This window comes from Triticum aestivum, chromosome 2B, assembly GCF_018294505.1.
Source record: "Triticum aestivum cultivar Chinese Spring chromosome 2B, IWGSC CS RefSeq v2.1, whole genome shotgun sequence".
Lineage (NCBI taxonomy): Eukaryota > Viridiplantae > Streptophyta > Magnoliopsida > Poales > Poaceae > Triticum > Triticum aestivum.
This window is the reverse complement of record NC_057798.1, coordinates 769219061-769231146: the sequence shown is the minus strand read 5'-3', so window position 1 is coordinate 769231146 and position 12086 is coordinate 769219061. Positions and strand designations below refer to the sequence as shown.

General features: G+C 45.6%; 1 pseudogene; it reads right to left on the bottom strand.

Annotated features, from left to right (window-relative positions):
• Window positions 1-2613: 2613 nt before the first annotated feature.
• LOC123039596 (uncharacterized) lies at window positions 2614-3473 on the bottom strand (annotated as a pseudogene).
• Window positions 3474-12086: the final 8613 nt, after the last annotated feature.

Sequence of the window (12086 nt, the reverse complement as noted above, 5' to 3'; positions counted from 1 at the left end):
TGAAAACCTTCCTTCGTATATCACCAACATGGGGAATTATTTTAGGTTGCATATCATCTCTTTGTAATAAGAAATTATGCTTGCAATAACCGATCAGACGGAATGGTTACTAGAGTTGGCAACATTTAATCTTTATTGTCGAAGTTGGATCCAAGTGAGTGCCTTCTACTGTGTTCTTTGGATTACTTGATACCCAACTTTGAGTTTGCAACTCTTGTAGGCTGATGAGATTTAACTTTTTTTTTATCTTATATATGTACTTTCAGGGCAATATGAGTATATGTTAATTATGCTTGGATTCACCGGTTTTTCTTTATGGCTTAATAACTCCACTGCCTTGCAATTTGTATTTTCCATGAATATTTACTGCTTCAGCTTCCATTTTCACTTTTTTTTCTTAAATTGTTCTTACTTCCAAATGTTTCAACAATTTTTCGTGAAGGAGGTATATAGCAGTGTGAGAGGATTGCAACTATATTCATGTATAATTAATGCAAACTTCCAAGGCTTTTCGGATGGATGTATTAACTATTTATCTCCCACTTCTATTTTTAGTGCATGAAATTGCAGATTTTTATTGTCAACAAGTAAGGTATCATTGATTACTGACATGTTGCCCCTTCAGTTTTAGGAAAGGTAAAGCATAATTTCTAGAAATGATGTTCAATATTATTGACTAAAATAGTAATGCTATTTTAGAATGTGTGTAATTTTCCATTCTACGCATAATAAATTGTTAACTTCTGTGGAACAAGAGGATGAATATGGGCCACCCTTTAGTGTTTGTTTCATAGCATTCCCTTTGGTTAGTAAATACCTGTCCACGGGAATATGGCATGTTTTAGTTTCGTTGCATTCCACCCTTGGCTTCCTTTATGGCAACAAATTAGAAGTTTTATGATGTATTTGGCTCTTTCTAAATGAAACATGTCATGTAACTATGGTCCCTGAAGAAGTACAATATAAATTAATTTTCTAGACTTCTGTGATTTATTATTGGAACAAATAGTTTCATCACATTAGCATCTGTGGTTTTGTTACTGTAGATTGTTACGTTGATAAGCTGACATCCCTCCCTCCCTCCCTCATGTCACTTCAATATATATCTTCTTACATCAAATATATGGTGAATGCTCACAACACAAATGTATTGTAGTAATCCACATGAATTTTCACATTTACTAAATATTTCAATGATTAGTCAAGGATATATTGCAGCGTTTGCATTAAAAATGCACTAAGCATATGAGTGTCAGTGTGACTTCATTAAAGCATATGGTGCGATTGGTAATCGCTATCTGGATATATCACTGATTAAATAATGTTCTTTCTTCCATTTCCATTGTTTATTTCATTTTGTGTGCTCAACACTATGAATTGTCTATTTCCTAGAATGTGTTGCAGTAATGCATAGGAACTATTACACCATGCTACTTATCACCTGCGTTCTTGTGTTGTGCAGAAAGCTTTCTCTAATTGCCTTGGTCATGAAAAGGGGAAATTTTATTATTTAACCATGTTGCGCCATGAGATGTCTTCCCCTTTTCAGTGGTGCCAAATGAAGATCCTTCAAGACTACAATACTTCTATCCATGCCTTCAGTATGCCTGGATGTATGTACATCTGCATTCCTTAAGTGAACGATGGCATCAAAAGTTGTGTAGTTTAGGAAGGATATATTAGTTTTTGTACACTATTACAACTTGTGCTTTCTGATGAATTTCATCTCAAGATGTAGCTTCTTCCCACGCAACAAGGCTTCTCATTTTTTGGGTTTGGTTCTTCTGCTATGTGTGGTTAATCTATCTGCTGCCAAAAATCATCCTGAAGATCAAAAACACATTTGAATAAAAGTACGGAGGTTATGACAGAACCATCAGTTCAGATCTTTGTGGAAAACATTATCTGCAACAACATTTTAGTAAACAATTGGGATGCTATGTCATTATTATTTTGGAAATGGAGAGGTTATCTTAACATGATTAGTTGAAATACTATTTGCCACACCCTTCTGCTTTAGATTTGTGCTTACTTTTGATTCTAGCATTTATTTATTTATTCCCTTAATATATTTAAATTCCTATAATTCTATCGCCATAACGGACGGGTGCGGCAACGCGCACCATCGATGATCTAGTATCAGGTGAAAACCCAGACTTCAGTGGAAGCGTGGAAACCATACCACAGGCTGTTGGATCTTGTATGTATGGAGTTTTTTTTTTGAAACAGGGCAAAAGATTTGCCACTTTCATTCATTAAGCAGAAGAGAGTTACCCGGTTGATTAACGAAAACCCGGACGGAAACCGTTACAACACACGCCCTCAACAAGGCACCATCAACACACACGCCGACCCCAGGGCCGCGCTCCATCCGAGCCGCCGGCTCCGTCACCCAAGCAACCCGTAGCCGACACCCTACAACCAAAGACCGAAGCCGCCGCTCCGGCATCCACGCCGACCGCGAGGCCGCGCACCAGGCGAGCCGCCTGCTCTGCTGCCCGAGCAACCGGAGCCGACACCCTACAACCATCTTCGGAGCCGCCGCTCCGACGTACAAACAGAAACCCTACACGTCGACCCCGAGGCCGCGCACCAGGCGAGCCGTCGGCTTCGTCACCCGAGCAATCGGAGCCGACACCCAACCACCGAATCCAGAGCCGCCGCTCCGACATCCACGCCGACCCCGAGGCCGCGCACCAGGCTGGCCAACGACACTTCCACCCACATGACCAATGCCGGCACCCCTCCATGATGACGAGATCCGGAGCCGCTGCTCCAACTTCCACGCCGGCCCCGAGGCCGCGCACCACCCAAGCCGATGACTCTCCCAGGCCAATACCACTCCAGAATGATGCCTCCAAGAAGGAGCGCGACATCGAAGCGCCGCCATCATCCGCTCCAAGAACCTGGAGCAAGGGTTTCCCCGGAGTGCGAGAGAAGAGATCGAAGGCCCTCGAATGACGACGCCTCCAAAGAAGGTGTGGGGCGCCCATAGGCATCGCCGCCGGCGGCTTCGGCCAAGGCCGGAGCAAGGCTTTCGCCCCGAGCAGCCAAAGGAAGCCCTCCCCTCGAACCGGCACATGAGAGCCACCGCCCGCCTGAACCACCACCTACTGCTAGAGCCAGGAGCCACCGATCAGAACAGCCTCGCCGCCGCCACCTGCACCACGCAGAGCCGCCCACCAGGCAACCCCATCACCACCGCAGGAGCCAGAACCAGCCACGTCTGGTCAGATCCGGCGCCCCATGCAGCAGCTACAGCCAACCCACTGGCCAGCATCAAGCGTCCCTAGCACGTCAGAGGGCCGACGCACTATCGCGGAGTACCGGCGCCCCGAGCTCCAGCCGTGGCGCTGCCCACGCAGCCACCACGGCCGCCGTCGCTGAAGAAGAGGTCTGGGGCCGTCGTCCCGGCATCCGAGCATCACAACTCCGCCATCACGCGCCCCAGATCCACGCTGCTGGAGCAACATCACTCGCACGGCCGCTAGCCTCCCGCGCCAGATCCGGCCACCACGCCCGCATCAGAGGGCCACGCCACCGCCCGCCTGACCGAGGCGCCTCCTCTGTCCTATCGCCGCACACAGTCGAAGGAGCCCGCCAGGCACCTCCCCCGCCCGATCCAGATCAAGGACGAGGCGAGCCAGCTCCACCACCGTGCCGCCCAGCACACGGCCCACTCTGCCGCCACCAAGAAAGCGCCGGAGAGCCGCCGCGCAGCTGCGCCCGGCGCCAGCGCCGCATCCCGCCGCGGCCGCCCTGTCCCGCGTCGAGGCCACCACGCGAGGAGCCAAGACCGCCCCGCCGGCGCCGGCGCCGGCTAGGCTTTGCCTGGCCACACCCTGTGGCAGCGGCGAGGGAGGAGGAGCGGGGGTGGAGGGGCCTCTGGCGGCGGCGGCGTGGTCGCCCTCCCCGTCGCACGCGGGGCGAGGCGGGAGGGGATAAGATGACTAACTATACTAATGTATGTATGGAGTAGATTCATTCATAACTGCTACATGTAGTTTTGAAGAAAAATGCCCGCTCCCAGTGAAGCTATTCTGCACATAACCCCCTGATGCATACAAGTATCACAGCTAGCTCCTCGTCACATGTGACCCTTAGTCACATGCCCTTCATTGCGTGTGTGCTTCTCCAAGTATATGAGCCTTATATCACAGCTAGCTTAATTAGAACCATGTCCAATGAAGCTCTGCCCAAAAATATTGAAGTCTGCCCAGTACCTTGTAAATTTAAATATAACAAATAGTACAATAGAACAACTTAAACCAATTCCCAGATCAATGTCGTAACCACAACCAAACCATTGCCCAGTTCAAGAACTCCTGACATAGCACATTCCAGCAATTGAGACCATTGCCTAGAATAGATTTAAGTAAGGCAAACAGTACAGCTGCACATAGTGTGATTATGCAACATCAATCTGATTCAGTCACTCAAGATAATGCCTCACTCCAGTACACACTTACAAAATAGATGCGTCATTAATAGTGATAGCAAGTCTACACCTTTATATACACCAGTCATTGAGCACATAGCTCCAGTACACTAAAAACTTGCAACTAATAGCTCCATTACTGTAGCCAATAACACACCAATGGAATAATTTTGGTCCTAATAACTTGCAGAAGTCGGCAGGGCCACCAAGCAACCTGAAACAAAAAAAGTTTAATTGGTGAAGCCATAGGAAACATCGCTGGAAATTATACAAAAAATTATAAACAAATTTTCAATACTAATCTATGAATATAGTTACATTAGTGTGTGTTGTATTAATTAGCAAGCAATTTTTTTGAACTATTCTCTAAACTAAGTACAGAGGAATGTACCATAATCATGTCTGCCGCATTTCCTTGTCCTTGTTATTGTTCTTCTCTTTCTATCTTTGCTTTCCACCCTTATCCCTGTACTCCTTTAGTCTTGTGATCTACCCCTTGACCGAATATCATTTGGAGGATGGATATGAACCTCACTTGGAATGGAACAACCTAAAAATTCCTCAAATTCTTCTGAGTTTGTTTTTTCGCTGGAACTTGGGTACTCTCCAAGTGCAAAAATGTGATCTCTCAAGAATTGCATGCCGACCTGAGATTGTTTGCTTGTACTAAAAGGTCTTCCATCTTCTTACATGTTTTTGAAGCTAATTTTTGTATCTCCTGATCAATTGAACTGCTCTCATTTCCTTCCAATAGAATGCCGCCCTTGTCAAAGACTGGCTCAGTTTTGCAGTCCTTTCTAAACCTTTTGAGTACATAATGCTTTGACAATTCATTTAGCTGGGAAGTTCTTAGGACATGGATCAGATGACGACATGGGATACCATGGGTCTCAAACAACTTACATGTGCAAGAACCTACCATGGTTGTTGTGTTGTAAGTTACCACCCTTAGTTTCTTATAGCCGTCATGTATACTTGTTGTTTTACCCTCACCATCATGTGTCATCATCTCAACAAAGCAATGATCCTTATCAGCAAGCAACTAATGTTGAAAATCCTAAAATATCTCATGCGTGAACACCTCGCTGCCATGCTTTTCAATCGCCCATGATGTCTTCAACACAAGCATCGTTTACAGATCACTAAAGTAGTGAGGGGGTACATATTAGTTAGGCAAGTACTTGCACAGAAAGGTGCACTATAGGATTTCTATGGTGTAGTAAACCCTATGTCCAGACTTGGCCTAGTGTGGACGGCTGATTCTGCATCAGACTGGACATCACAAATAGCCAAAGAAGGAGCCTTGCTCACTTCACTTTGGCATTCCTTAGTTACTCCACAAAACAAGATATACAGTTTGTAAGTGGAATCATAGGAGCCACCCAATATGTGTCTTCCAGAATAGCATAAAATAAAATAAATGGCACAAGGAACATTCAAGTGCTAGCATTACCTAATCTCAGCACACTTTACCAATCAATTGCAATAGAAACTTACATCATCTAGTTCACTGTCAGCAACACTAGTAGCAGTGGGACACACACACATCTATAGTACCATCTACAGCCCGTGGACGTACTACTGGTTTCCAGAACCATCAGGATATCATTAGTGTGTGAAAAATTCACCTAGCTGTAGATGGTCATGACAGGCACTGGCAGACGGGTTGTGAGTGCCCACATCGGTTGGCCGATTCAGTTTACATACTTATCATCATCTAAATTCCATCTAGACAGTAGCAGTAGCAGTTTATATAGATATAAATTTTCATTAGACTACTGTCACACGCAGCACACACGCCGGGCATCGACACACGTATAGTCATAGATGTATATAACACTTAATTGGGAGCAAGTAAATTATATATCGCCAATTTCTTCAAGACAAAAATATGGATAGTAAACTCTAGGAAATAAGCAGTTGCTGGCAAGATGCCACTACCTCGTCCCCTCTCCTATTTCCTTTTTAGTTGTGCTGAACTTGGAGGAGACAACCCAATGAGCCACGAGCTACTAGCCTCCTCTGTTTGCTTTGCAAATCTAGCCCAATCTAGAGAAGAGGAGACCACTAGATGAGCCATTGGGACAAAGCAGAAAATATGAAGGGTACAAATCCTCATACCTAGGGACCCAAATCCAGTTGGGGATTGAGCACGGCTGGCCGAACAATCGCCTGAGAGGTATCAGCTGCGTCGCTCGCTGACCGCCGGCCCAGGATGCAACGCTCGGAATAGGGCTGCCACTGTTAGCGGGACAATCACCAGAGAGGAATCACCGGCGCTGCCCGCCGCTCGCCGTCCAGCGCCGAAAGAGAGGGTCTGGCCAGCTCGACTCCTAACCCTAGCTTCTCACGGTAGGAAATAGAATGGGGATTGGCATACTGCTACGGGGAAAGGTATGGGCTCAGGTTCTGTACGGAGGAGCAGAATTCTTGCGGGGTTTAATTTGCAATTTGTACATCCTTTCATCTCGCAGCACACATTTTCTATCCAACGGCACAAGACCAAGTTTTCATGTTTTCACTGAATGTACGGTTTCCACCAGATATGTACTCCACCAGAAGATTCCCAGCCTATGGCCGGCGCATGCGCCTGGAGCAGGCAGGCAAGCCCCGTCTAGGCAGGCGGTGGGCTTTGTCCTTTTAGTTTTTCAAAGAGGCGCGGGAGCAAACATCACATCAACAGTTAGGAACCCACCACGAAGCTGCCTCCCTCCCCCTCCGTGTCGGATCGACCGTCCGTTCCAGGAGCTACAGGAACGGATAAGCGCGCAGCCGTTGGATAACGCACGGGTTTCTCGTCTCCTCCCTTTCGCCCCGGCTGATTGTGTTTGATCACTGATCGATCAGGTGGATGTGGCGGCCGGATCCAGCACGTACCAGGATGATGAACAGTGCGGACGGAGTGCACGATCCACAAGGAAAGGCAGGGGCTTGTCTGGTACTGTAGCTAAGTGCACTGTTCATACTTCATCGTGAACTTTACTGCTGAGAGATGGCGACGGATGGCCGCGACGACCATGACCCGCCGGGTCTCGTGCCCACGCGGGCGGACCTACACCTGCACGTACCTACGTCCGTCCGTCAGGCCATACATATCGGGGGACCTGCCGGTCTTGGCCGATCCGGTGCCGGAGCGCCAGTGCTCGCCAGTGCTCGCCAGCTGACACCGGCAGCGACCGTGGCTCCGGGTCGGCCTGGGCGCCTGGCCGCCATTAGAGCACCTGTACTGCACCGAATGGGAATCAAATTGGCCGGACCGAAGAACGTAGAAAACTTGAGCGCGTGACCACGACTGCTGCGGAATGCCAGAACTAAACCGTACGTCCTGGGAAGAGATCGCCATCGTCGCACGAGAAACCGAGAGCCGAGAAGATCGCACCGCACGAGAAACCGGCCATCCGGTCCTGTAGCTACACCGGTGCGTGATCAATCACGTACGAAGAGCCGAGAAGATCGCAAAAATCTAAGCTTTCATGTTCCTGTCCCAAACCACCCAATATTCTACAGCTGTACCGTGGAAGAGAGATGCCTCAAAGAAGAAGAGAAAAGTAAAATCGGCCATTTCTGTTTCTCTTTTCCATCACTCCATCCGAAGCTTACGGGGGATCAGTTTTGGTGACTGCCACACGGACAGACTTGATGAAATTTAAGGGGAGCATTTGGAGCGTTGATTTCGTAGCCGTTTTTAAAGAGTAGATAGAGATAATAATGAGCACAAAAACAGATACTAACTTTTGCTAACAGTAGGCTTATACTACTAGATGTAGTTATTCTTTTGCGCTACGTCATGCATGAAATGCATAAGATAAGCACATGGCAATAGATTCCCTTGAAAAGGTAGTTTTCCTGTTTTGTACAATATTGGGTTATGCAGTCTATGAATCGCACGGAAGTGACGGTTATGGTAAACGATCAAGTTGGCCCTTTACGTGAAACGAAACAAGGACTTAGGTAATGGGTTCCTTTTCTACAACTCTGCTTGATGTAGTTATAGATGCGTTGCATTTGCTAATTAGGAAAAAAGACAAGGTTTGTTGCAAGGCATTGTTCCTTATCTAGAAGAACATAATGTTGTCATGTCCCCAAATGGCATCTAGTGTGCTCCAAATCTAAAGCTTATATTGTGTTAATTTGGGCTCTTGTCTAACCTCAAAGTAGTTTTCCACAAGCGTGAGACATCTATTATTTTAGTAAAGCTAAGGAAAAAGGGATAGCTATCCTTCCATATGTTGCGTGGAAGGAGTAAAAGTCTTGATTATTTAGCTATTCCATCAACTATTGTTAGACTGAGCAATAAGTATTGGAAGCGAAAAAAGCTCAGCGCCTGGAAAATATCACAATTATGGTGGTAGACTTACACCAAGACACTCGGATGCAAGATGACATGGATTGTCTAGTTGTGGGGGATTTCAATTATATTAGGTACCCCAGTAGTAGAAAAAAAGATGGAGGAAAATTTCATAAAAGGTTTGACTTTACTGCAACAATTAACTCTCTTACTCTTGTTGACATACTATGCAAAGGAAGAAGCTACACTTGGGCTTATATGCAAGAGACTCCCCTTTTTGGAGAAGTTGGACCGGTTCTTCTTCTTTGAATCATGGAAATTACCCTAGCACATTAGCAATGCCTCCCGCAAGACCTACTTCTACAACACACCTTGTGTAAAATTTCATAAGAGATTGTTGCCTCCATCCCTAAATCAACAATATTTTAGGTTTGAAAATGTCTAGTTGCAGTACCAAGACCCCAAAGAAAGCAAAATCAAAACATTTGGGAGTAGTTCAAAAGATTGATAGTGCTAAAAGATTTACCTTCTAAATTCAAGAGGTTATGAAACATGTTAAAATGTGATATAGGTATCTTCCCAATCTGGCTGGCACCATTCAATCAATTTTTTTGTCATTATGTTCTATGATAGTATTGGGGAATTCATGCCAATCTCCACTCGAGAATGGAATGGAAGACAAGGTAGTACGGGTGTGGGTGGTGGTGGTGGGTCCATGGACACACCACCTGCTTGTTGTCATCATCTTTCTCGTCCTCGTCGGCGTCGTCCTTCTTGTCATCGTCCTTCTTGTCATCGTCCTTCTTCTACTCCTTGGATGGGCCAACATAAATGATGTGCGTCCCGGGGAGAGTGAATTGCAGAAAACCACCACATTGAAGCTTAGGGTTGTAGAAAAGACTCTTCTACGATTTTGTTGCAGAAAACACTGATTTCGCACCTAATCATTTGCAGAAAACACCTAACCGTCTGTTGGGGCATTTTAAGCACTATTATGACAGGCGGGGCCCTGTTTCGTCTACGTGGCATCACGGCCACCAGCTGACGCCGTCTAACGGCGTGACTGCCGCTACTGCTCCGCCATGTGGGTAAAAACTGGATCGATCCAGCTCTCTCCTCACACTCTATCCTCTGCCTCGCCCTCTCCTCACTCTGTTCTCACTCTGTTCTTCTCCCCCGGCGTCGCCACACCGCCAACCGCCGTTCTGCTGCTCGACGGTGCCATGGTGTCATGGAGCGACGAGACCAGTGAGGATTCAGTCCTGAACATCTCCTCCTCCTAGGATGGCATCATCAAGGTCAGTTCGTTAGATAGCTAGAGCTATGGTTAGGGTTAGTGAAATGGGGATTTTGTCACAGAGTTCGATCTGAACCTAGCCTTCTCTTTGCTTGCTCCCACAGCTTCCAGCTACGATGCACGATCCGAATTTCAATGGCACTGACGCAGATGTGAATGTTTTGTGTGAACATGGTGAGCCGGCCGAGCGCTTTGTTGCATTTGAAGGGATGCACACGGGCAGGAGGTTTCTTGGATGTGCTACGAAGGTATGATTCACATCCTGTGTAAAGGAAGCTGTTTGTCTTAATGCTTTGTTTATCAAGCTGTTAATATTTTTTTAGCTTGGTCTTTGTTTAGCTTGTCCTGACATGCCTTGTCATTAGTGGATTGTACACATTGTTTATATTGGTCAATGCTAACTCCTTTATGTATCAAGTTGTTAAGCTTGGTTAAGTGCTTTGTCTTTGTTTAATTTGCTTTAGCCACTGTGTTGGAGTGTGTTCTCATTAGTGGATGGTAGTCATTGTTTATTATGGCCAGTGCTTAATGACTTGTTTACTTGTCTGGGCATTGTTTATTTGTGTGCTTTATGGTAAGGAACCTGTCAGTGCTTAGTGACTTGTTTATTTGTCTGTTTAACAGTGCACATATTAGACACCTGAACCTGTTGGTTTGATGATACCTGAACCATAATTAATTATTTATTTTATTGTTTATAATACAGGAAGGCCTAAACTGTGGAGTAGTTCAATGGATTGATTTTGAATGGCCAGACTCAATGGAGAAGGCATTGGCCAAGCTATGGGATATGTATGAGGAGATTAAGTCAGCTAGGACCAATGCCAATCTAGAGAGTTCATTTGCGATCCACAACCTGATAGAAGAGAAGAAGAAACTACAGGAGAATTATGACAGTTTGTGTGCTGATGTGAATGCTCTTTTTGATGCCCAGCAGCAAAGGGGTGTGGAGTTAGCCAATCAAAAGGAGCAGAAGCAATATCATGAAGTGAAGATTGCTGAGCTAGAAACTGTAGTTGGCAACTTGAAGGCAGAGCTATCAAAGAAAGAGGAGGAGAAGAAGAAACTACAGGAGAACTATGACAGTTTGTATGCTGATGTGAATTCTCTCTTGGATGCCCAGCAGCAGAGGGGTGTGGAGTTAAAGAATCAGAAGGAGTAGAAGGAATATGTTGATGTGAAGATTTGAGCTTGAGACTGTAGTGGGGAACTTAAAGGCAGAGCTGTCAAAGACAGAGGAGGAGAAGAAGAAGATGCTGCAAAACTATGAAACTATGAAGAACCTGGCAGGTGCTCAAGCCAATGTGATTAGGAACTTGAAGTTCAATCATTTGAAGGAGAAGGAGAGGCTGACAGAAGAGAGGCTGAAACTGCAGTATCACATTTCTGAGCTTCAAAAGTCTGAGGAAAAGATAAAGTTGAAGCTTCAGGGTGTGAAGGCCATCTTAGATGAGTAGGGTGCCTTCTAGTATGATAATCATCTATCAGTTTCTAGATGATAATCTTCTATCCAGTACTTTAGTTTGAATTTGTGACCCAACTACTTCAGTGATGATTTTGCGATATATGGTGTTGGATCCAACAGTGATGTAATCTAGATGATAATCATCTATTAAGTACTTTAGTATCTATTTATGAACCTTTATGTATGTATTTTGTGAGATCAGGTGTTGGATCCAACCTTGATGAACCTTTATGAATGTGAGTGCACTTTGATGGTATCTGCTGTATGTGCTTAGTAGAATTTGATATATAATATTTGGGGTTGTTGAATGTGAGTGCACTTTTATCCAACCTCATATCATCGATTTATCGACAAAATGACCCTAGGGTGACCCCTAGCCTCATATCATCGACTTATCGACAAAATGACCCTAGGGTGACCCCAAGCCTCATATCATCGATTTATCGACAAAATGACCCTAGGATGACCCCAAGCCTCATATCATCGACTTATCAACAAAATGACCCTAGGGTGACCCCAAGGCTCATATCATCGACTTATCGGCAAAATGACCCTAGGGTGACCCCTAGCCTCATATCATCGACTTATCGACAAAATG